At 49.8% G+C, this 24651-nt stretch overlaps 1 protein-coding gene and 1 long non-coding RNA gene across 2 annotated transcripts in view; one reads left to right on the top strand and one right to left on the bottom strand.

The window, feature by feature from the left end:
• Nucleotides 1–3697, bottom strand: part of LARP4B (La ribonucleoprotein domain family member 4B) — an 86299-nt gene extending 82602 nt beyond the window's left edge. The window contains exon 1 of the mRNA XM_021065070.1: nucleotides 3424–3697. The gene's annotated coding sequence lies outside the window, so the exon portion shown is untranslated. The remainder of the gene's footprint in view (nucleotides 1–3423) is intronic.
• LOC106505221 overlaps nucleotides 3931–24651 on the top strand; it is a 51621-nt gene continuing 30900 nt past the window's right edge. The window contains exon 1 of the long non-coding RNA XR_001299412.2: nucleotides 3931–4941. This is a non-coding gene — a long non-coding RNA (uncharacterized LOC106505221). The remainder of the gene's footprint in view (nucleotides 4942–24651) is intronic.

Below are 24651 nucleotides of genomic sequence, written 5' to 3'. Positions count from 1 at the left end.
AACAAAGGCCCTGAAGGGACAAAAGGTATGGGGATTTGGGGACCAGAAGGGAAGGAAACATAAGCAGAGTTAAGAATTTTGCCCAATCATATGAAAGCCACTGACACATGGGAAATACAAAATGTTATACAGGAGTTTCCACTGTGGTGCACTGGGTTGGCAATGTCTTAGGAGCACTGGGATGGTTTGATCCCTGGCCCAACAAAGTGGGTTAAGGATTTGGCATTGCTGCAACTGTGGCTTGGATCTGATCCCTGGGCTAGGATCTGACCCCTGGCCTGGGATCTCCATATGCCACAGGGTGACCAAAAAAAAATTTTTTTTTAATAAAAATAAAACAAAGCATTAAAACATCAGGACAAAAACATTTCTGTGCTGGAATTATTATCCTCCTTTTAGTAAGAGAACCTAATGGTTATCTAACTTACAACTTCCTATTCTAATAAAGAAATTCATTTTCTAATCAAGATAACTCCAGGAGCAGAGTAGCTCCAAAGATATCAATCAACAAGTGCAACAATTAGGAGCAAAAATTTCAAACTGAACTAAACTAAATTAAAATCAGGTCTGTTTAGTTTAATCCTCTCAGAAGGCAGTGCCTCATTTACCATGTACTCTAAAAATTAGCCCTATAGAAAAAGAACTCTTCACAGGAATAAAGTTTCACAAAAGAGCATAAGCAACAAAACTGCAGCAGTGTCATAAACATAACTTTGGTGTTTTTCTTGTCTCCTTTAGGAAAAGGCTGAGTCAAAGGTCTCCTGGGAAGAATTATAAGAATATATGTGACTTCTTGCATTTACCAATTTGACAAGAAAATCCTTAAATATGAGAGAACTCTGCAAAACAAGCATGTGTCATGAAAGCATATGTGAAACTTGTGCCTTTAACACCAGGACAATAACAAATGGAATTTAAAGTAACATATCTGCAGAGCTTTTTGCAATCTCAAGGTACCATCATTAAGATAACACAATTACTAAAATTAGAAGACAAACTATAATCCTAGTTATCACCATGAAAAGTATGAACTCCACTAGGACACTCTGAAACAACACTGAAAGCAGCTTGTCAGCCACTTCTTGGTTGGTTACATAAACCACAGCTCTATCACTACAAAAACTTGTAACACTATTGCAAATCTATGTAGAGTAAGTGGGGCTACTTGAAGGCACTGTTTATTGTTACTATCATTAAAAACCTGATGTTCCCACCTTGCACTTAAGTATTTTAGAATTATTTTATTACATGTGAAGACCACTTCATAAAAATGAGTGACTAAGTCAATTATTTCTTTCCACATAACTTAAATATGTATTTGTCAGAGTTCTCTTGTGGATCAGTGGGTTAAGGTCACCGCTGCAGTGGGGGTTCAATCCTAGGCCTGGGAACTTCCTCATGCCATGGGTGTGGCCAAAAAAGAAAAAAAATATATCATTTGTCAAAATCCATGCTTAGCTGTGAAAACCATATTAATAGCAATATAGTCACCACATCTCAATTTCTTTAAAGTGCAATCCCTAGGAACATTAAACAAAATCCAAATTTTCCCTAAATATGCTGCCATTTCAGTTACTTTTCCACAAAGCACAATAAAATGAATGCCAGAAAACTTATGTATTCGTGTATACTCATCTATTTTCTCTTTGGCTCCTACTCAAACATAGTATAACTGCTTTCTCCAAACATATAGTCTGTCCTCAGAACCTGCTTTCTCTACCCAGATACATGTGAGAGGAAAAAAAAAAAATTTGTTAGTAAAATTGACAGTAACCAGAAAAAAAAAAAAATTTGACAGTAACCAAAATAATACTGAAAACAGTTAATAAGGTAAAAATTTTTCAAAATTCTGAATAAGAAACTTAGTAATAAAAAAAAAAAAAAGTAAAAACAACCAACATAACAAGTTACAACAGCCCCATGAGGCTATTACCCCCTTTTATGGGACTGACATGCTACCTACCTTGCTAAGGAGGCAATGTACCCACCCCCCTTAGAGATGAAAAAAGTGAAGCACCAAGAGGGGAATTTCTAATCAATAAGAAGCCTGGCCATTCTTTCATCATAAAAACTCAGCTTTTCAAAATACAGGATGAAATTTATTTCTCACTAAATGCAAGTTTCAAAGGGAAGTACACAAATCAAACTTATAACTGAATAATAAATTTGCTAATCTGACGCCGTTCAGAAAATATTCCACCTTAGCAACTCAAGCAAACTCCTGTCAAGAGATTTCCCATACCCTGATTATAAGACTGTCTTTCCGAATGTTAAGTACAGAGAAAAGCTGACAAGGCACAACGACTTCAGCTTCTGTAAATTACCCTGACGATACATTAGAAGGAGCCGGGCAGGTGGGGAAGTACGAAAATCGCTCAGGGCACATATTATCCAGTCACCGCAGAAGAGGACATCGCTCCCCCCCCCCCAAAAGTGGTCTTTGCAGACTACAACTGAGCACCTATTTCAAAAGCATTTTAAACACTTAACACGAAACAAGAAATACGTAACAAACAATATATTAAATACCATAAAAGAAAAACTTTCAAGAGAAAAATAACCTGTATCCTTACAACACCGGTCTTCAAGTTGACACTACCTTTTTGAGAAACCCTCACACAAACTAATTTCCCTGCAGTCAGGGAAATTTTCCCGTTCCTTCAGTTACCCAAAACTTCCAATTTCCACTTAACATTTAGGGCAAGTTACAGTGCAGCCAAGGAGAGGGGGCTCAACGCATAGGATAGCTACCCAACAGATAATCTTCTCAAGTTTCATCTAAGCCCAAATTAAAGACCGTTTTACGTAGAAATGAGGGGGAAAGCAAGATGACCTGAAGGGAGAGTTGCAATACAAAATTACAGTGAAGTCTGAACAAGTCTCAGTTTTTTCGTTCTGATTGGACACGACTGAGAAGCAGGTGGTAAGAAATTCCTGACCTGCCTCTTTCTCGAGCCCAGGGCCCCTTTAGCATTTTTCCCTAATTGTCTCAGAATCTGCCTCTGCTCAAACCTCGCAGAGGAGAGCGCGAGCTTCCCAAGCACAACCGGAGCAACAGGATCGCACTTCCTGGTCCGAGCAGCCCGGGCCCTCCCCGCCCGGCCGGCCGCGGTCCCGGGCCCGGGCGGAGGGCAGGGCGAGGCCGCCGCAGTGCGGGCCGGACGGCGGCGCTGCCCGGACCCGGCCCGGGCCCGGCCTCCCAGACTTCGGCCCGGCCTGCCCCGGCCCTACCCGTCGCCCCGGCCCCGGCCCGCACGCAGGCCCCCCTGCCCGCGCCCCGGCCCGGCCGCGTCAGCCCGGCCCTGCCCGGCCGCGTCCTCCGGGAAGATGGCGGCCCGTGACAGGCGGGCGCGGCGCGGGTCCGAGGCGGCGGCCGGGCGCGGCGGGAGAGGAGCGGAGAGGCCCGCCCGCCGCCGCGCTCACCTGTCAGCGCCGCCGCCGCCCGGCCGCCGACCGCCGCAGCCCCGGTGCCCGGCGACCGCGCCACACGCGGACGGGCCGTGAGGGAGGGGCGGAAGCAGGGGCGCGGCCGGCCCGGACGAGCGGCGGGGGGCGGCGCGGCGCGGGCTGGCGGCGGGGCAGCGGCGGCTCCTTCCCGTTTCGGGCCGAAAATGTCTCAACCTCGCGACTCCAGCGCCCCAACGCTCCTTCCCGTTCGCATGAGAACACACAGCTCCCGCTTCCGGGACTCGGCGGAAGTCCCGCCCGGCGCGCTCGCGCGCCCGCGCGCTCGCGCACTCACCGCCCAGCCCGCCGATTGGCTCTCTGAGCCGGGGAGAGCGCTACGTCATGGCAACAGGGCGCCTCGATTGGCCTAGCGCTTCGCCGGACCCGCCCTCTCATCCTGGACTCTCCGCGCGAGTGCCCCTCCCGGCGGTGCCTGTGATTGGTGCGGGCGCGCACGCCGCCACGCCCCGCCCTGCGCACGCAGCCCCCGCACCACCCCTCGCACGCTGTCCGCGCCCCACCCCGGCGCGACCGGAGGAGGCTGCGCGGTCGCTGAGGGCTGCGACTCCTGCCACCCTCACCTGGGACCACAACTTTCTTCCCCTTCGTCTGGGGACCGCGACCCCTACCCCTTCGCCCTGGACTTCCACCCCCACTCCGTCTTTGCCCGGGACCCCGGCCCCGCCCCCTCGCCCCGGGTCCCCGCCCTATCTGGCGGTCCGCTTGGTGGGGTCGGGAGAGCCGCTCGAGCGCGCTCGCAAGAAGGGAGAAGGCGGTGTCGCCTGTCAGTGGAGCGGATGCCCTGGGTTGCTGTCGACCAGCAACAGTCTCTGGATTTGAAGGGAAATGCTGAAGACTCAGGACGTCTTCCCAAACACGAGCATGTGCCACCCATCCCAACCCATTCTTGGCGGGGGCGGGGGGAGATTAGAGTAAATTACGGTCACCTCCTGTAAGCTTGCTGCCTGACTTCCTGTATCCCTGCTCCGGTTGGTTGTTGATTATAGACGTACGTACGAACTGGAAAGGCTTCTCTCTCTGGGACACTGTCCAGTTTTCTGCGTGCACCTGTGTTTCTTACCTGTTCCTTTCGAGGTATCCAAATGCCGACAGGACTGCGCTTCGGACTTAGACGTCTTGACTGGGAAGATCATATATTGCCATCTGTGTTCGGCGCCTTCTGCTTTGGCCTACGTTGTCACATACTCGCTCTGAGAAACTTGCATGTTCAAAATGCTATTCACAGCAATGTCTTTGAAGATAATCACGTAAGACTGAGGTTTCCTCTGATGTTGAAAGCACATACACGTTTCAGGGGGAAAGTCATATTGTAGAGTTCGCTTTCCCAGAAAACCTCTTGGGTGTAGTGTGACCCTTCTCAGCTGCCTCCAGTTTGAACCTCTCGGCCTGAGGTGTCTACCCTTGGCCCAGAGAATAGTCCAGAGGCCCAGCGATGTGGTCCACCTTTGAAAGACCGTGAAGTCTCCAAAGCTGGTAAGTTAGACTCCTGTCTTTTTTGCTGTCTACGTCCACGCAGACATTTTGATACACAGATAAGTGCCTGTATTACAAAAGGGACTAAATGCTATGAGAATACTTAATATTGAAGTGGCGTTTCTACTTTCTATTTTTGCTTGGATTCTTCCTAAACAATCAAAACTGGCTTTTTGTTCCCCTGTGATTTTCTTTTTTTAACCTGTATTTCAAAAGAAACACCATTTTCACTTTGAGATGTGAGGTTATAATAAAATGAACTTTCATGACATTTCTACTTAGAGAAGATTGATTTTTAAAAAACCACTTCCGGTGTTCCCATCATGGCTCAGTGGTTAACGACCCAGCTAGTAGCCCTGATGTTGTGGGTTCGATCCCTGGCCTCACTCAGTGGGTTAAGGATCCAGCGTTGCCATGAGCTGGGATGCAGGTCACAGACTCAGCTCAGATCCCACATTGCTGTGGCTGTGATATAGGCAGGCAGCTGCAGCTCTGATTCGACCCCTAGCCTGGAACATTCTCATGCCACGGGTGCAGCCCTAAAAATACAAAAGACAACAAAAACCACTTCCTAGGTCAAGCCATTACGCATGCAACCTGTCCTATCTAAAAGCTCTTTCCTTCTCCCGCTTGCCTTGGTTTTGCCCCCTGTTACTCCTCTCCCAGTTTGTTTTAGTAGCATCACAGCTGGTCTCTGCCTCCCCACCACTCACCTGGCTGGCAGACATTTCCTTTAAAAGCTTCCTCACCATCCTACTCTTAGTCGAGACTTGTGGGTTGCCCCAGAAGGTGAAGTCCAAGTTGTCTTTCATGGCCTAGAAGGCCTTTCACATCTTCCTGGCCTCAGGCTGGCCACCCTAGTCTCCCCGTCACATTCTTGTAATAAGTGTCTTTGGGGTGTGTTTTGTTTTTGTTTTTGCTTTTTAGTGCTGCACTTGCGGCATATGGAGGTGCCCAGGCTAGGGGTCGCATCGAAGCCACAGCTGCTGGCCTCCACCACAGCCACAGAAACACCAGATCCGAGCTGCATCTGCAACCTACACCAACGCCAGATCCTTAACCCGCTGAGCGGGGCTGGGGATCCAACCTAAGTCCTCATGGATACTGGTTGAGTTCGTTACCACTGAGCCCCAGTGGGAACTCCCGTACCAAGCATCTTTGAAGACCTGGGGTGGCCACTGGGTGTAGAGGTGAATAACTCTCCACCCCTCCGCTGTGCTGAAAGGCCCTCGAGCTGGCAGTCGCTGGAGTCTGCGAGGCCCTGTTGCTAAACAGTGCGGTGAGGCGCGCTGCTCCCAGATGTTTGCTGGGCAGGAAGTTGCGGGTGGAGCGTCCTCTGGTGCCTGAGCACGGGGTCCTTCCTTCTGCCAGTGTCCTTCCTCCGCTTCCCCTTCGCTGCAGTCCGGCCTGTTTTTCGAGTTCCGGCTCAGTGTCAGCCATGCCTACCTTTTCCCTTCAGACCCTGTTTCCCTCCGCGTCCTTGTAGCGCTGTGTGCACAGATCTGCTTCCCTCGCAGAACTGCCAGCCTGGCCCTGGGCGAGACGAGGACGCACATCCAGCTCCGTGTGCGCACACGCGCGTGGGGGCGGGGTCCAGATGCGAAGAACCTCCGTAAAAATGTCTGTTAGCAAGTTCCCGTCGTGGCGCCGTGGGTAACGCATCCGACTGGGAGCCGAGAGATTGCGGCTTCAATCCCTGGCCTCGCTCCGTGGGTTAAGAATCCGCGTTGCGGTGACCTGTGGTGTAGGTCACAGACATGGCTCGGATCTGGCGTGGCTGTGGCGTAGGCCGGTGGGTACAGGTCGGATTAGACCCCTAGACCCCTAGCCTGGGAACCTCCACCTGCCGCGGGTGTGGCCCTAGTAAATACAGAAAAGACAAAAAAAAAAAAAAATCTGTTGGATTAACCAATGAAAAAAGCAAGACATTTTTCTCTTAAAGACCTGAATTTCATCTAGTATCTGAGAACATTATTTTCTTTTATCCTCCCAGCATTTCTTTGAAAAATAAACACTTTTTCTCCGCTGTGTATGTCATCACTGAAAACGACCTTACCTGTGTGTCAGCAAGCTCATTTGTGGCTTAACCCCCTGGCTCAACCTTGATTCCTAAAGATTTAGAATGATTCATTGACCCGTTAATTAAACAAACACCAGCCCCTGCTCTGCCGCAGGCAGTGTGTTCAGTGCTGGAGCGGTGGCATGAAGCAGCACATACATAAGACAGGTGAACAGACCGTCAAGCGTCAAGAGGGGTGGGGGATCACCGCGGGGTGTGCACGGGGCGCCCTGGCAGCAAGCACGGGGAGGGGCTGACACCAGCTTGGGAAGGAATCAAAGAAGGAGATAATTAAGCCGAGCCAGAGAGGAGAGTGGAGGGGCAGCCAGCACACCTGCGTGGGGCGGGGGAGGCCAGTCTGGTCAGAGAGGAGAAGAGCTCAGACATGGCAGAGCCCAGCAGCAAGCTGGTAAGGCGAGTGGGTGGGTAGGAGGGTCCAGGGCCCTGTAAGCGCTTCAGGTGTTTGGGTCTGGTGGTCAAGACTTTTGTTTGGAGGCAAGAGGGTGCTCATAACAGGTTTTACGTTCATAAGGGACGCCTGGCCCCATGAGCCATCTAAACAGAAGTGCAGTCAGGAACGAAGTTAGTCAAATGAGACGGGGACGTCAAAGTGAAAATGATAGTAATACACTAGAAAACGCTGAAAAAGACAAAGACTGCCTGAGTTCTTATTTTAAAATATAAGTAAACGGGTAAGTAAAAAAATACAAAGATGAGGAAGGAAAAGGGAAACCTTTCTTTACAGGACAACGCTGACTAATCAATGGAGAAGGAATCATGTTAAAATTACCGTGCTGCAACTATCAGCATTTGTTCCAGCAAGAATCATCAATGAGTGCCAAAAAGCCTTTTGGTAAAAGTTATTGAGTAACAGGTTGTGGAAGCCATTTCACAGGTTTGGGGGTTTTTGTTTTGTTTTGTTTTTGCTTTTGTTTTTTGTCTTTCTAGGGCTACACCCTCGGCATATGGAAGTTCCCGGGCTAGGGGTGGAATCAGAGCTAAAGCTGCCGGCCTACAGCGCAGCCACAGCAACGCCAGATCCTTAACCCCCTGTGCGAGGCCAGGGATCAAGCCCGCATCCTCGTGGATGCTAGCGGCTCATAATCTGCTGAGCCACCACGGACTGCCCAACATTTTATTATAATTTCAAAGAGGGAAAGGGTGTTCTAACAGTGGATAGATATGGGGGCCCTGTCCTAACCGAGGGCTGAGAGCAGGCCTCCGCAGTAGTGGTGGCCTGCTGACGTCACCTGATGTCAGCTATGTCATTTTTCGGCCCAAAGTCCGCAAACCCACCGCGAGGCGTCATCACACACTCAGATGGAGACGTTTTACAAAACGCCGGGCCCTCACTCTCCAAAAAGATCGAGGCTGTGGAAGGCAGTAAAAGACCGAGGAACTTTTCCTGATTTAAGGCCGCACAGGAGCCGTGACCGCTAAGTGCAATGTGAGCCAAGAGTAGATCCTTGACCAAAGTAAATTTTGCTGTAAGGGATGTGATTAAAATTTCAGTATGGAGTCTCTTCCAGTCTTATAATCAAGATTAAGTTTCCCGAGTTGGATTAGTTTTAAATTGTTCTATGGCTCTGGAAGAGAATGTCTTTGACCTTAAAAGATAAAAACTGGGGCAGTCCCATTATGGCTCAGCGGAAACAAATCTGACTAGTATCCATGAGGATGCAGGTTTGATCCCTGGCCTCGCTCAGGGGGTTAAGGATCTGATGTTGCTGTGGCAGTGGTGTAGGCCAGCAGCTACAGCTTCCTAGCCTGGGAACCTTCGTATATGCCATGGTGCCACCCTAAAAAGACAAAAATTTTTTAAAAAAGAGAAAAACTGAAGTGTTTAGAGGTGAAGGATCAGGAGATGTGCAAGTTACTCAGATAGATGACGAAATCCACAGACACATGTTCGCTCAGGAAGAGAATATGGCAGAACCTTAGTTGAAAATCGAGAGACAGGGAGTTTGCAACCTGCCTGTGAACGAGCAGGCCTGGAGTGGAGCGTTATCTTCTAGAGATTGTACTGACATACGATGAACAGTGTGATGCTACATCTCGCTTTGGATTCAAAACCGTCTGAAGCGGGGTGGTCGGTAGGAATACGTCAGAAATGATGGGACAAGCGGGTGTGTTGAAAGTTGTTGAAGTTGGGGGATGGTATGATGATACCGGAGGGCTCATGAAACTCTTCTCTCTGCTTTGGCGTATGCTTTAAATTCCTCGTGATGATAAAAATATAGCAATGAAATGGAGAGTTTCAGTTCATCCCAGATAGTCCATGAATGGGTATTACTCAAAAAGCACTCACAGGGAGTTCCCATTGTAACTCAGCAGTAGCGAACCCACCTAGCATCCATGAGGTGGGGTTCAGGCCCTGGCCTCACTCACCGGGTTAAGCATCTGGCATTGCTGTGGAGCTGTGGTGTAGGTCACAGATGCAGCTCGGATCCCGTCTTGCTGCAGTTGTGGGGTAGACCGGCAGCTGGAACCCCCTATTCAACCTCCATATGCCGCAGGGGCAGCCCTTAAAAAAAAAAAACAAAAACCAACAGTCACAGAAAAGGACTCCATTTCCCAGGATACCCCACAACCTTCCTGCTGGAGGAGCAAAGGGGCCTGGGCAGAACCTGTAGATCTCAAAGTGGAAGGCCTGGGAGGGTGGGGAGAGCTGTGCTGGCAGGTGCCAGCCCCGGGGAGATGCAGGGTTGCATGAATATGGAGTTTCGGAAAGAGGAACTGTATCTAGAGGGCGTTTCTGAGAAATGTATACTCTGCTTTGTAACACCCTAGCACCAGTTCCTGGTAAAGCCCTGGACCCATCCTTCCAGGCTGCTGTGTTTGGATTGTGTTTCTTCTGAAAGGGAGTCTATTCAGGGCCCATGTGCTGCCTGGAGTGGCAGCTCAACTCCATCCGACTTCTGGCAGGTACCTGCTGCGATAGTTGACCCACGTGGCACCTCTCTCTGTGCACTTAGGCAAAGGGGTTACCCTGGGCCTGAGAAAAAGTTGCATTTTGCCTGGTTGCTGCCTGCTCTTGGCTCTCCTAGAGACAAGGATGAGTCAGAGACATTTTGGAGAGCCGTCCCAGTCTGGCTGTTTCAGGCAGAGAACCAGACTTCATAAGCATGTGTTTGTGTTAGATTGAGAAAAAGTTAGCTTCCTGGAGAGCTGGCAAAGTGCCCGACGTCCATGCGCCCTCAGAGGCACTCGTTTGACTGGAGGGAAGGGCCGTGTCTGGACATCACTGCCTTTCGCCAGAGCTCCCTCCTGTGCAGGGCAAGCAGGACACCCTCCTGTTCCCCACCCCACCCCGTGCAGTCACTTGCCTGCTCTTCTGCTCCTCTGCCCCCAGTTGGCGCCCAGCCCCAGACACTCTCAGAGGGCGCACTAGTGCCAGGTGCCCTGGGGTGGGCTCATGCCCCGGTGGTGGGCTCCTGAGACCTGTGTGTCTCTGCTCCATGCTCTTTTAGTGAGGACCTGCCACCTCGGTCCTTTAAGAAAGGGACACCCACCCAGTAACCCAAGATGGGCCGCACCTGTGGCTGCCTACGGTGATGGGCCGTAGAGATCCAAGAAGGGAGGCCCTGGACAGCAACGGGCTCTGACCTGCAGGGCCTCGAAGTGCCCGCCCCAGCCCCGGGGGTCCCAGGCACCAGCTCGCAGGAGCCCCTCAGCCCGGGCTCTCCTGTATCTTCCCCTCTTCCCTCTGGCTAGTCAAGTCTTCCACAATTTTCCCAACGTAACACTTTGGCCTCCTCCAGGAAGCCTTCTCTGAATACCTGCCCCTAGCCTAGGCCTGCGGGGATCCGGGCGCTTCCAGGGTGTACCTTTCTCACAGCCCTGCTGCGTTGCATAGGAGCGCCAGCTTGTGTGTTGTTCATCTGCTCATTCTGAGCTTCACAAAGGCAGGAACTCTATCTCCCTTCAACACTTTTCACAGTGACTGGCACCCACCAAGCACAACCTCTGATAGATTTCGGTCAATTCTTAGTAAGATTTATTTCTTTATTTACTCATTTATTTAGCCTTTTAGGGCTGCAGGTGCAGCATACGAAAGTTCCCAGGCTAGGTGTCGAATCAGAGCTGCAGCTGCCGCCTTCACCGTAGCTTCAGCCACTCAGGGTCCGAGCCTCATCTGCAGCCTACACCACAGCTCACAGCAAGCCAGATCCTTAACCCACTGAGCGAGGCCAGGGATGGAACCCTCATCCTCGTAGATAATAGTCAGGTTTGCTACTGCTGAACCGCAACGGGAATTCCCAAGCTGCTTTTATTTTTAACACCATTTTCCATGGCGGATCCAGTAGACTTAGAATTCTTCTCATTTGTGCTTGGTTTTTTCCTTCTGGAGTCCATGGTGATACAGCTATTCTTGTTCCCTGCTTTGTTTTCACATCGTAACCTTAGATACCACCAACGAATGAAGAGTGTCCTGAATCAGCATCTTTACAGTCATGTTTCCTTGGGGTGTCTTGTAGTCCCTTTGACTCGACGGAGGAAACACTGTTTCCTTGACCCCGTTAGTGAGACACTGACGTCTCATCGGAAACGCACCAGTCACCACAGTTGTAGTTACCTTTCTGGAAAGTCCATCTAAACTGGCTGATGTCCATTCTTTGTACCTTTCAGGGGCACGGGTGACATTTTCTAACTCCATTCTGTCAAATGTTTCAGTTTGTCTTTCTTTAGACGTGTCTCTTCATATTTAGGTTCAGAGTATTTCTGTGATGCTCACGCTCCATCAAAGTCACAGTTAGTGAAATACCCAACGTCTCACTTATGGGGAAAGTGAGCTAATGCGGGTTTTCAGACTTTTAAAAAACCAGGACTCATAGTAAGAAATACATTTTATACTACAGCCCACCTCACACACACACGCACACACGAAGCAAAAGTGTCATGAAATATTGTTGATGATGGCACAATTTCGTGACTGTACGCAGTGCTACAGATTTATGCTCAAAGGTGATTCAAATGGTAAGTTTTTATATTATGCATGTTTTAGTGTGGTTTTTAAAGTGTCGTGAATTAATATTTGCCCTTACCCTGTCTTTTTCTCTGACTTCCGTTTTGTTAATTCTAGTTGTGGCCATTTAAATTGATTTATGGCCCATCGAGGACACAGCGTGCCACTGGTGAAGCGCTGACCTGAGGGTGAGGGATCTGAACCACGTTCACTCCACTTGCACACAGCTTTGACTGGGCCCTTTGCTTTTATAAAGCATTTAAGACAACAACATTAAAAAGAGTGAGTGGAGCGTTCCCAGTGTGACTCAGAGGGTTACAAACCCAGCTAGTGTCCGGGATCATCCAGGTTCAATCCCTGGATTCACTAAATGGGTTAAGGATCCAACATTGTCATGAGCTATGGTGTAGGTCACAGACTCGGCTCCGATCCTGTGTTGCTGTGGCTGTGGCATAGGCTGGCAGCTGCAGCTCCTATTCAACTCCTGGCTTGGGAACTTCCATTTGCCACAGGTGTGGCCCTAAAAAGCAAAAAAAAAAAGAAAGATTGAGTGGGAGTTCTCTTATAGCTCAGTGGGTTAAGGACCTGGCATTCTCACTGCGGTGGCTCCGGTTTGATCCCTGGCCTGGGAGCTTCGACTTGCCTCAGGTACTGCCAAAAATAGAAAGAGTAAAAGCAAGCTAATAATCCCTATGGCTGTGTGTATAATTCAGTCTTTGTGAAGGCGTGTTTAGAAAATCTGCCTTAAATGCGTAACTGTAAATGATGTCTTAGTTTTCGATTCTTTCTTTCCTTAATTTGACATTTGTAAGGATGGGATTCTGTCAATTATGAGGTTACAGATACAAATGCCTTTAGGGACCAGACAGTGGACCTAAACGCTGACTTGGCTGGAGTGGTGAAAGCCAGGCAGCCCAGCCTGGAGGCACCCACTGCATTAAAAACAAGCAGTCAAACTGCTGTGTCCACAAAGGGATTAGTGATCCAGCGGCGGGTTGGAGGTCTCGGTTAAAGTTGTTTCCAGAAGTTTGCCCGTTTTAAAGGCCCTGACAGGAGAGGAAGCAGTAGGCTTGGGGAGCGCGGGGAGTGACAGGAGGGATTTTAGGATGGGAAGGACTGGGGAGTGCAGGGCAAGGGCACGAGGGCGCCCCCGGGGGGGAGCCAGACGGGCGGGTCGGCGCTCGGATGGACGTTGATAGCGCTGGAGCTGTCGTCTGTGGCTCCCGTCAGTGTCACAGAAGTTTATCCTGCAACCCGGGGTGCTTTGTGTGGTGATATGAACCCCTGACTACCATTCCTTTACCACTCCGAAGGGATAGGAGGCTTTTCAGGGGTGCAGGCTCCCTCCTCACCCTCACGTGATCCGGATGTAACTTGTCACCGTTTCCTCTCTCGAGGCGAGCGAGGTGAACTGGGAGCTGTAAAAGAGTCGGCTCTTGGAGGTCCCGGTCGTGGCGCATCAGGACGAATCCGACTGGGAACCATGAGGTTGCAGGTTCCATCCCTGGCCTCGCTCAGTGGGTTAAGGACCCAGCGTTGCCGTCAGCCGAGGTGTCGGTCGCAGACGCAGCTCGGATCCCCAGTTGCTGTGGCTGTGGTGTAGGCCGGCAGCTGTAGCTCCGATTAGACCCCTGGCCTGGGAACCTCCATGTGCCCTGGGAGCGGCCCGAAAAAGGAAAAAAAAGAAAAGAAAAGAATCTGCTCTCGAGGAGAAAAGCCAGACCAGAGCTCCAGATCTGGTGCGTTTCCACCATCCCATGTAGAAGGGAGGCCCCGTCACTGCAGTCTCCCATTTCAGCCAGTGGAAGGTGTTTTTGCTGCGACTTGCTTAACATGACAAAGTGGACGGCAAGTAACTTTCCATGGAAAGAATTAACCAGGCGTCATATGTTGCTCTCTGTTAAATTTCAGACGGTGACGTCTTTGCTTGGAGAATAGCTTCATTTCCCCTGGAAAACATTAGCGTGTCCTTCGGGTCCTGCTCTGGTTATGACCTTTGCTGAATGAAGATATGCGTTATTTTAAATTTGTCTAAAATTAGAATTCTTTCAGTCTTGAGATCTTGGTCCTGTCACCAGATCCTAGTGTGTTTGCAGGTGAATGTGGCTCCTCTTTTTTTTTTTTCTGGCCACACCTGTGGCATGTGGAAGTTTCCAGTCCAGGGATCAAACCCAATGCTGCAGTTGCAACCCGGGCCACAGCTGCGGCAACACTGGGTGACTAGCCTGCTCAGGCCACACCGAACTTCCTAATGTGGCCCTTCTTTTTTTTTTTTTTTTTTCAGGCCACATCTGTGGCATATGGAAGTTCCCAGGCTAGGGGTTGAATCAGAGCTCCAGCTGCCGGCCTACACCACAGCCACAGCAACACAGGATCCAAGCCAAGTCCTCAACCTATACCACAGCTCTCAGCAATGCCGGATCCTTAACCCACTGAGCAAGGCCAGGGATCGAACCCGTGTCCTCACAGATACTAGTCAGGTTCGTTACCGCTGAGCCATGATGGGAAATCCCGGCTCTTCTTGATGTGCTTATCTCTCCGCAAAAAGAAAAAAAAAAAAAAAAAAAACACTATTCAATGAGCAGCTATGAAGTTCCAATTTTGGAGAGTTCCTGGTATGGCTTAGTGGGTTAAGACTCCAACTAGTGTCCATGAAGATGCAGGTTTGATCCTGGTCTCACTCGGTGGTTTAAGGGTCTGGCAGCATTGCTATGAACTGTGGTGTAGGTCACAGGTGTGGCTTGGATCCTGTGTTGCTGTGGCTGTGGTGTAGGCTGGCAGCTACAGTTCCGATTAGACCCCTAAGCTGGGAACCTCCATATGCCAAGGGTGAGGCCCTAAAAAGACAAAAGACAGAAAAAAAAACAACACAAGAGGGTGTGGTTGGGAAATCAGAAGATAAAAGATGGAGAAGGGGAGGGAGCTTCCCAGAGAAACTCCCAAACCCTCCTTTCCTCCAGGACCAGCTCCCAGCCCTCCCAATAATCTGTTTTACATGAATCTTCTTTCCAAGCACCCTGTTTGCACACACATAAGCCACAAAGTCAAAAGAGCCTGGGTCCTGGCAGTTGGTTCTCTTTCAGGTGGAACAGCTTCTGCAAAGCATAGAAAACAGTGGATTAGCATATCTCACTTTTAGTTTTTGTAATTTTCTATTTTATTTTATATATTTTTTGGCTGCACCCACAGCATATGGAAGTTTCCCAGGCCAGGGATCTAATCCCAGCCACAGCTGCAACCTATACCGAGTCTTTAACCCACTGTGCCAGCTGGGGATCGGACTCGAGCCCCTGCAGAGACAACACCAGATCCTTAACCCACTGCACCACAGTGGGAACTCCTCATATCTCACTTTTAAAAAGAAAATGCTGAAATACCACTCTCATAGCAGGAGTGTTATTAATATTCAGCTTGGAATGAACGGGGAACCCCTACAAGAAGAGCATCGTAAACATGAGAACTTCTGATAATTTCACGAACCTGTGATATTTTCAGAACCATGGTCCCCTCTCTTGGGTCACTCACTTTGAGGGACGCCAGCTGACCTGGCACAAGGTCATGCCAGCAGCCTCCGGGAGGGGTTCCCACAAGGCCTTTCCCACAGCCATGGAGGCCCCTTGGGAAGCAGGTGCTCCAACCCCAACAAAGCCTTCAGATGCATCACAGCCCAAGCTCACCTCTTGACCACGACTTGCAAGACGCTCTGCGTGAGAACCACCCAGCAAAGCCCCTCCCGAGTCTGGCTCCTTTTTGAAGTGGTAAGCTTTGCTTGTTCTGAATTATTCTGAGCCTTAGACTCAATCCGCTCCCTCCTTCTTCAGCTTCTTTCTAGTTGTGAGGTGCACGTTGGTGCCTTGTTCCATAAGAATGTTTTGAACACATGGAAGAATACGGATCAGCAGCCGGTTTTCAGTGTTAATTCTGAATGGGAGTGATTTCTGTCGGATTGTTTTAAGTGCTCATTGACTGGTTGAGCTACGGTCGACATGAGAACGTCTGTGTTTTCCTTTATTATCGAAGTCGTGTAGGAGACAGTGGGCAGCGAGGGTGGTGGAGCCTCGAGGGCTGGTGCGGGAGAAGCCGCAGGAGATCAGGGCACCTGCGGGAGAGCCGATGGGCATCTTCTTTTTGGCCTGCCCGCGAGCCCCGGGGATAGGGACACCTGGCAAGGGCCTGGCTCCTGGTGCAGTGGGACTGTGGACACGCCTGAGGGCAGTGGGGGCCTGGGGTACGAGTGAAACGTGGCTCTTGACCTCCTGGCAGAGGAGGAGTGTGTCCTGAGTGGGAAGTAGGGCACGGAGAGAGCACAGCAGGGGTGACAGCAAGGACAGCCTGTGTGACCGACTCAGGGGTTTCAGAAGGAGTCTTCACAGCACGACCCCCCGCCACGCAGCTGGTGTGTGACGGGTGTGGCTCAGGAGAAGGTGACCAGAAGGACACTAAGTACTGGAGTCCACCTTTCCCACCGACACGGTCGCGTGTCTTTAGAATTGTCGACACACTCATTGCTTACACACTTACCGTTATGTCCCTAAAGCAAAGCTTTGGAATTCTGCTCCCGATTCAAGAGGACTGCCGTGCTTGCCTCGTTGGAAGCAGGGAAATCTAACGTGTCAGAGTTGGACCCATTTCTTGGGTAGGTAGTTGGTTAGTTTTCACTACAAGATGAACTTGGAAGTCTTGTTCAGCATCATTGACCTGAGGTTATAGCCCTTAGAAAAGTGGGGAGGGGGTAGGACTTGGAACGAGTGGATTTGAACTTGAATCTCAGCTTCCACGCCAGCCCCTGCCCCCAAACCCCTAATCCCAAAACAGTTCAGTGGACAAGAACCTGTCGTGAAGTCAATTTGGGGGAAGAATGAGTTTCCCTTCCTGCCAACTCTTGTGCTTTGGGCTTTTTTTCTCGCCCTCCTACCGCCGCCCCAGCCCCCGGTGGTGCCACCCTGCCCCTGGACTGCCTGCCCGCTTGGCCATGCTGACCACAGCTGGACATCTGGTCTTGAGCCCTTGTGTCTGATCCTGAAGTGCTTTGTTCTGTTCCAGATTCTGTTTCTGGAGCTATTCTTTGATTTCTAACTAAAATTAGCCTGTAAACCGTTTTCTAAAAGTTAGTATCTGAAGGTGGATTTTCTGAGGCTTTCAGCCTCAGGTACATAATAGTCTAAGCTGTATGCATGACTGGTGGATAGTAAGTTGCTGATATTATGTAACAAAATTTGAAATTCAATAAATAAGGCTGATTCTTTTTAAGTATTCTTAAATGTTTCCAATTTTTCATGTATTATAAAAATAAAAGTAAGCCTATATTAAACTGTTATAATTTATATTTTGTATGATTGTATCTTGAACATGAAGCCATATTAGCATTACTGTTATGGATTAAACGTGTTCACCCGGAACTTATATGCTGAAGCCCTAACCCGCAGTGTGGCTGTGTTTGGAAATGAGGCATCTAAGGAAACCTAAGGCTCAGGAGCAGCCGTGGGGGTTGCTGAGCCAGTAGGATTGGGGTCCTTGTAAAAGGAGCCACCGGAGAGCTCTGGGCGCCCTCGCTCTGCAGAGGTGACAGGAGAGGCTGGCGAGGACCCGGCCCTCCCCAGAGGCTGAACCGGCAGAGCCCCCGGACGTCGGGCTTTTAGCCTCCAGGCCTGTGAGGAGAGGCAGTTCTCCCACTGATGCCGCCCAGACTAGGGTATTGGCAGCCAGGAAAAACTCAGTAATGAAAGAGCTGATCCCTGGGGGGAAAGTCTCTAGAAATATCCCTCGCTTCTTGGTACTTCTCCAAACGTATCTGTTTCAGTTAACACTACATTTTAAAGTGTTGAAAATCAACCTCCAAAAACGAGAGGAACCTTTTATTTCCGCATTGTGTATGAAGACTTCTGGAAAGGTCTGTACATCCCTTCCTCCTGGATTGTGTGTTTATCTCAGCCCATAATTACATAGGCTGATTTATAAATACTTTAAGTTGTCAAGTTAGAGAGTAATTATTACTTTTATGTCCAAAATTATTTTCTGTTGAAATTATGTTTCGGGCAACACTGAGGGCGGTTAGAATGACGGTTTCTCTGGGTATTACCAGCGTGCTGAAAGGCGAGGGAGGCGACCGTGACCTTGGAGCCTTGTCCTCTGACCCAGTGGGGTACCCTGATGGAAGGCAGTCTGCCGCCAAGGGCCTGGGACTGTGGACGCCGCTTCTAAATAACGGCCACAGGTTATTTCCGCTCTTGGTTTGCAGGGTCAGAGGACCGAAGTGGAAACTATACTGTGATTAAACAGAGCAGCTACATGAGACACACACAAAAAAACCAAAAAATAGTCTTAAAAAACATATTTAGGGATAAGGATTTCAGGCAAAGCTAACTGGAAATGAAAAAACACCAAGCAAACACCCAGGAGTTCCCTGGGGGTGCGTCGGGTTAAGGATCTGGGAGGTTGCTGCTGTGGCTCAGGTCGCTGCTGTGCTGCAGGTTCAGTCCCTGGCCCAGGAACTTCTGTAGGCTGCCCTGGGTGCAGCCAAAAAAAAAAAAAGCTAACTGGAAATGAAAACTGCCATAATTTCTTCCCGGAAACACTTTTGTCTGCTGAGCTCCCGCAGTAAACCTCCGCTAGGGTGAAAGGAAGCAAGGGCCAGCATCTCACCGCCAAACCCAGTATCTCTTGCCAGTTCCTGCCAACAAGCAAACAAAAACCATTTTGTTCTGCTGCTTTCAGGCATGGAAAAAATATGACTCAATTCTCTCCAGCAGTACAAGTGGCAGAGGCCCAGATGGTCACCGAGTGACCCACGCGTTCCAACCCAGAGGCTGTCAGGCCATCGGCGGGTGTGCACCCTTGACACGTGGGCGGGGGAGCAAGGCCCAGCCCGGTTAGACCCGAGAAGGGGGCCACCCGGGCCTGGAAGGGGAGGCTAAGCCGGCTCAGATGTTCTCGATGGACTGATTTGTAGTGGTTTCTTCTTTAAATGCAAGAAGCTCCCAAATCATGCAGTAGTTATATGATTTTTTTCAATTAGTGGATAAAACAAAAGTGTCCCAGGGGTTCCCATCGTGGCTCAGCGGGTGACGAACCCGACTCGTCTGCATGAGGACGTGGGTCTGATCCCTGGCCTTGCTCAGCAGGTTAAGGCTCTGTGGTGGCTGGGGTGTAGCCGGCACCTGCAGCGCCGATGCCACTCCCAGCCTGGGAAGCTCCGTATGCCGCAGCTGCAGCCCGAAAAAGAAAAGGAAAAGCGTCTTAAATCTTGACCGGTCCCGTGGCTGGGGGTGTGAGAGCGGCCTCGCGAAGGGCAGGAGGTGAGGCGGCGTGTTGCCCGGTCCAGTGGGCGGCCTCCTCGGCCCGGCGGGGGTGGAGGGACGCCTCCAAATCCGGAGGCCGCCGCCGCCGCCGCACTGTCTGCCCTAAACGGGTCCTGCCTAGGTGAGGACAGCGTCCCATGCCCTCGTGAGGGGGTGCGGGGAGGGGGCTGCTCCCCCATCGTCCAGGCTGGGCTGTGAAGGGAACCCCACCGTGTGTCCGTGTGTGGCCTTTGGCCCCTGGCTTTCTTCATTCATGCAGGGCTCTGGAGAGTCAGAGAGAGAGAGAGACAGAGAGTGTGTGTGTGTGTGTGTGTGTGTGTGTGTGTGTGTGTGTCTGTCTGTCTGTGTGAGAGACGTTCCTTTTCCTCACGGAGCCCCAGTCCGCGGTCACATGGACCCCAGGTGAACCTGTCCCGCACCGACGGCATCTGGGTTGTGTCCCGTCGGGGCTCTTACAGGCGAAGCTGCTGTGCACAGTTGTGAACAGGTCTTTGTGTGAACGTAAGGCTTCGTTTCTCTTGGGTAAACACCCGTGCCCGCAGGTGCAGTGCCGGGTTGTGTGGTTACTGCGTGTGTGGTTTGAGAAGCGGCTAAACGGGGTTCAGACCGTTTTACACTCCGGCCAGCAGGGCCTGAGGGATCGGGATCGGGTGTCTCCGCATCGGCCCAGCGGGGCTGTGGCCACCGGGGCTTATTTTAGCCCTTCTGTTTGGCTGCAGAGAGAATCCACTGTGGTTTGAACGCACATCTCCCCTGAGGGTTTGTGCTGCCGAGCGTCTTTCCTTGCGCTTCTCCACCACCTGCATGTTCTCGCCGGTGAAATGTCTTTTCACCTCGTTTGCCCATTTTCTAATGGGATTACTTGGGTTTTTTGTCTGCTGAATTTTGAATGTTCTCTGTGTGGTTGAAATACTGGTCCTTTGTCGCATGTGTAGTTCGTATACATTTTCCCCAGTCTGTAGTCTGTCTTTCTATCTCCTTGACGTGGTTTTTGCAAAACCATGCAAAAGTTTTAATTTTTGATGAAATCCCATTTTTCCCTTTCGTGTATCATACTGATGGTCTGAAGTCTAAGATGTCTTTGCCTAGCCCTAGATCCCAAAGATTTTCTTTTTTTTTCTAAAAGTGTTATAGTTTTGTGTTTCACGTTTCAGTCTGTGGTCCATCTTGAAAGAAAGAAGTCTGATTCCATCATTTTATTCTTTTTAAAAACGGTTTAGGGAATTCCTGCTGTGTCTCAGTGGTAATGAACCTGACTAGTGTCAGTGAGCATGAGGGTTCAATTCCTGGCCCCGCTCAGTGGGTTAAGGATCTGGCGTTGCCCTGAGCGGCAGTGTAGTTCTCGGATGTAGCTCGAATCCGGCATTGCTGTGGCTGTGCTGCAGGCCAGTGGCTACAGCTCCAATTGGACCCCTAGCCTGGGAACCTCCACATGCCGTAGGTGCAGCTCTGAAAAGACAAAAAGACAAAAAAAAAAAAAAGAATGGTGAGAACAGAACCCTTTGCCTTGGTCCTGGTCTCAGGAAGAAAATACTGTCTTTTGCCGGTGAATACAGTGTTAGCGTATGTTTGGTAGATGTGTTTTATTAAACTGGAGAAGGTCCCCTTTAGTCCTCTTTCTTCTGAGGTGTTCATTTCGTCAGATGCCTTTTCTGCATCAGCTGATATGATCGTGTGACTTTTCTTCTGTAACTTATGGCAGATTCATGTGGTGGGTTACACTGATTGATATTTGAATGTTGAGCCTTATTTATCGCTATAGTAAATTCGGTCATGGTATAGAATTCCTTTGTATCCTAAATTCTTTTGGCTATTTTGTTACAACTTTCTGCATTATATTTTTAGGGATATTGGTCTATAGGTATCTTTTTTTGTACCACCTCTGGCTTTGGTATCAGCTTCATGAAATGAATTGAGAGGTGTTCCCTCCTCCTCTGTTTCCAGGAAGAAATTATTTAGAATTGGAGTTAATTTTTAAATGTTTGGTAGGATGCTGCAGTGAAACTATCTGGGCCTGGAGATTTTAATATTTTGGGCAAAGTACTTGCTTTCGATGTATGATTTGCTTGTATGTCAGTGAAAAACACTCAAGAAAAAGGTCATATGAAGTTGGCGCATGTTTAATAATTCTTAACATCTTATACAGTGAGTTAGCGTGTGTGTGTACGTGTTCCCTTTGATCATCATATCTGCGCTGTGAATTCGGTGGGGCAGGATTATTCTCACCTTTTTATTTTATTTCAGTTAAATAAATGGGCTCAAAGTTTGGATCCAAGTACACTTAATAAGCTAGGAAAGAGCAGAGGCCAGCTTGGCACTCAGATTTCTTTCATGATGTGAGATGGGATATATGAGATTAGATTAGATTAGAATTAAAAAAAAAAAAAAAACAACCCTCAGCTAGCCTAGAAAAGGCTAATTTGTGAAAGCTAATTTTTCCAGAGTTCCCATAGCGGCTAAGGGGTAATGAGCCCGGCTAGTATCCATGAGGATGTGGGTTTGATCCCTGGCCCCACTCAGTGGGTTGTGGTGTAGGCCACAGAAACAGCTTGGATCCTGCATTGCTGTGGCTGTGGTGTAGGCCAGCAGCTGCAGCTCTGATTCGACCCCTAGCCTGGGAACTTCCATATGCTGCGAGTACAACCCTAAAAAAAGCAAAAAAGAAAAAAGAAAGCTAAATGTTCCTAGTTGTTACTTTATAGCAAGTTCTAAAGTCAGTTTGTTTTTTCTTTTTTGGCCACCCTCTGGCATATGGAAGTTCCCAGGCTAGGGATCAGGTCTGAGCCACAGTTGCGACCTAAGCAGTTCCTTAACCCGCTGTGCTGGGCGGGGGAGTGCACCTGTGTCCCAGTGCTCCCGCGACACCGCCCATCCCGCCCTACCACAGCGCGAACTTCTCAAGGCACTTTTTAGAAAACTGAGCTGTAGATGACTCATGATATTACTTTAGTTTCAGGTGTGCAACATAGCGATTTTTATGTTTTTATAAAGTACGTGTCATACAAGTTCTTATAAAATGCTGACTGTTCTCTGGCTGCACACCACAGCGGGTCCCCTGTTTCTTTTTCGCCTGGCAGTGAGCGCCTCTTAGTCCTCTCCGCCTGCTGTGCCCTCCCATCGCCCTCCCCTCTGGTAACCATTGCTGGTCTATTTCTGTTAGTCCTTTTGTTTTGTTATATTTGTCCATTTTATTTTTTTAGATTCGGTATCTGTGATAACATATAGCACTTGTCTTTCATTGCCTTACCTCACCGAGCACAGTGCCGTCCAAACCCATCCATCCATGTTGTCTCAAGTGGCATTATTCATTCTTTGTGTGGCCAAGTAACTCTCCACCCTGCATATGGACCACATCTTCTCTGTCCATTCCTCTGCTGATGGGCACTTAGGTTGCTTCCATGTCTTGGCGATTGTGAAGATTGCTGCTGAGAACACGGAGGTGCATGCATCTTTTTGAATTGGTGTTTTTGTCTTCTTTAGACAAATCACCAGGAGCGGAATTGCTGGATAATATGATAGTTCTCTTTTTAAGTTTTTAAGGAACCTCCACACCATTTTCCACAGTGGCTGCACCAATTTACATTCCCGCCAACAGTGCAGGAGGGTTCCCTTTGTGTCACACCCCCTCCAGCACTCGTTACATCTTGTCTTTTTAGGGACAGCCATTCCAACAAGGGTGAGGTTCTCAAGGCACTTAATGCTTCAACAGGCAGGTTTTAAAATATATATATATAGTGAAAGGAGTTCCAGGAGGTTTTTAAAACCACTAACAGGAGTTCCCCTTGTGGCTCAGCAGTAACAAATCCGACTAGTATCCGTGAGGATGCATATTCGATGCCCGGCCTCGCTCAGGGGGTTAAGGATCTGGCATTGCCATGAGCTGTGGTGTAGGTGGCAGACATGGCTCGGATTCTGTGTTGCTGTGGCTGTGGCCTAGGCCGGCAGTTGCAGCTCTGATTTGACCCCTAGCCTGGGAACTTCCATAGGCCGCAGGTGCGGCTCTAAAAAGCAAAAAAAAAAATGTTTAATGAATAAAACCCCTAACAGAAACCCTCCTAAAGACACTGGTATGTACTGCGTCTTAGTGTTCTGTTCACTATCACTTTTTTGAGGCGAAGTTTCCAGACCAGGCCCCCCCAAAGGCTCACTCACCTGTAACCTTGGCTCCTACTGCCTCATGAGCGGAGCTGGGCCGGAGGTAAGAGGGCGAGCAGCAGGGCTGATTGACCCCCCCACCCAGCCTCTCCTCCCCCCAACATCTGCCTTCTTCCCAGAGACAGAGAGCGAAGAAGATCAGCCAGGAGTCAGTGGTGCTGCTTATGCTCAACCCACCGAGAGCAAGAGCCAGGAGACACTGCCAGACACATCCTGCTCTCCCTCCTCACCCCCACACACATTACACACACACACTCACACTACAACACGCTCACACACTCACACTACAACACACACATACTACACACACTCACACCCCCCACATACTACACACACATACTACACATACTACACACATACTCCCCCCACACATGCACACACATGCAGTCACACTACAACACACACTCACACTACAACACACACACTAACACGCACTCACACTACACCACACTCACACACACACCCCACACACCCACACACACACACTCACACAACACACACACACACCCCACACACATACTACACACACACACTACACACAACACACTACACACACTGCACACAATACACACACCCTAACTGCACACACACACCAAGAAAGCTCTGCTTCTTTCAGATTATTCGGATCTTGCCCATCCCTCAAAGTACGGCATCTTCTCTGTGCCCGTGGATTCTTCCCGCCCCGAGCGCTGCGGTTGGCATAGTGCCCGCACGACTTTGTGGCGGTGCGCGCGTTGCCTCTGGGTCCCAGTGGGCTGCTGGGACCCCATCCTCTGGGAGCCGATTCACTGCCCGCTCCTGGTGCTGGATGCGGAGAGGCGCAGGCAGGGCGGGGCCGACTGGTCTCCTCGCTGTGCCCTGCGCGGGCCTGGCGCTCCCTCCATCCCCAGCCCGCTCTTGCCTCTGCCTGGAAAGTCCTCTCTCCGGTCCGTCCCACGTTGTCGCCACGTCATTCTAATGAGGGTGAAGCTGCTAGGGACGCAGGATCGGTTGTGCCTGAGAAGTGACTGACACGGGCATCAAGCAGGGAGGAGAGGAGGTGGCTGTGGGCCTGGAAGGCGAGCTTGATGTATTTATTCCCCTTCCACCACTTGATGTGAACACTTGCAAATACACCGAAATGTTAGCAGAATGGTGTCTGTGGCGTCCTTGCGCCGTCACCCACGTGCAGCTGTTTACGTCAGGTACTGTCCTGAACGGCTTGTGTTTACCTTCTATGCACAATTCTTTTT

Source organism: Sus scrofa, chromosome 10, assembly GCF_000003025.6.
Source record: "Sus scrofa isolate TJ Tabasco breed Duroc chromosome 10, Sscrofa11.1, whole genome shotgun sequence".
In the NCBI taxonomy this organism is placed as follows: domain Eukaryota; kingdom Metazoa; phylum Chordata; class Mammalia; order Artiodactyla; family Suidae; genus Sus; species Sus scrofa.
This window is presented reverse-complemented; position numbering and strand designations above follow the sequence as displayed.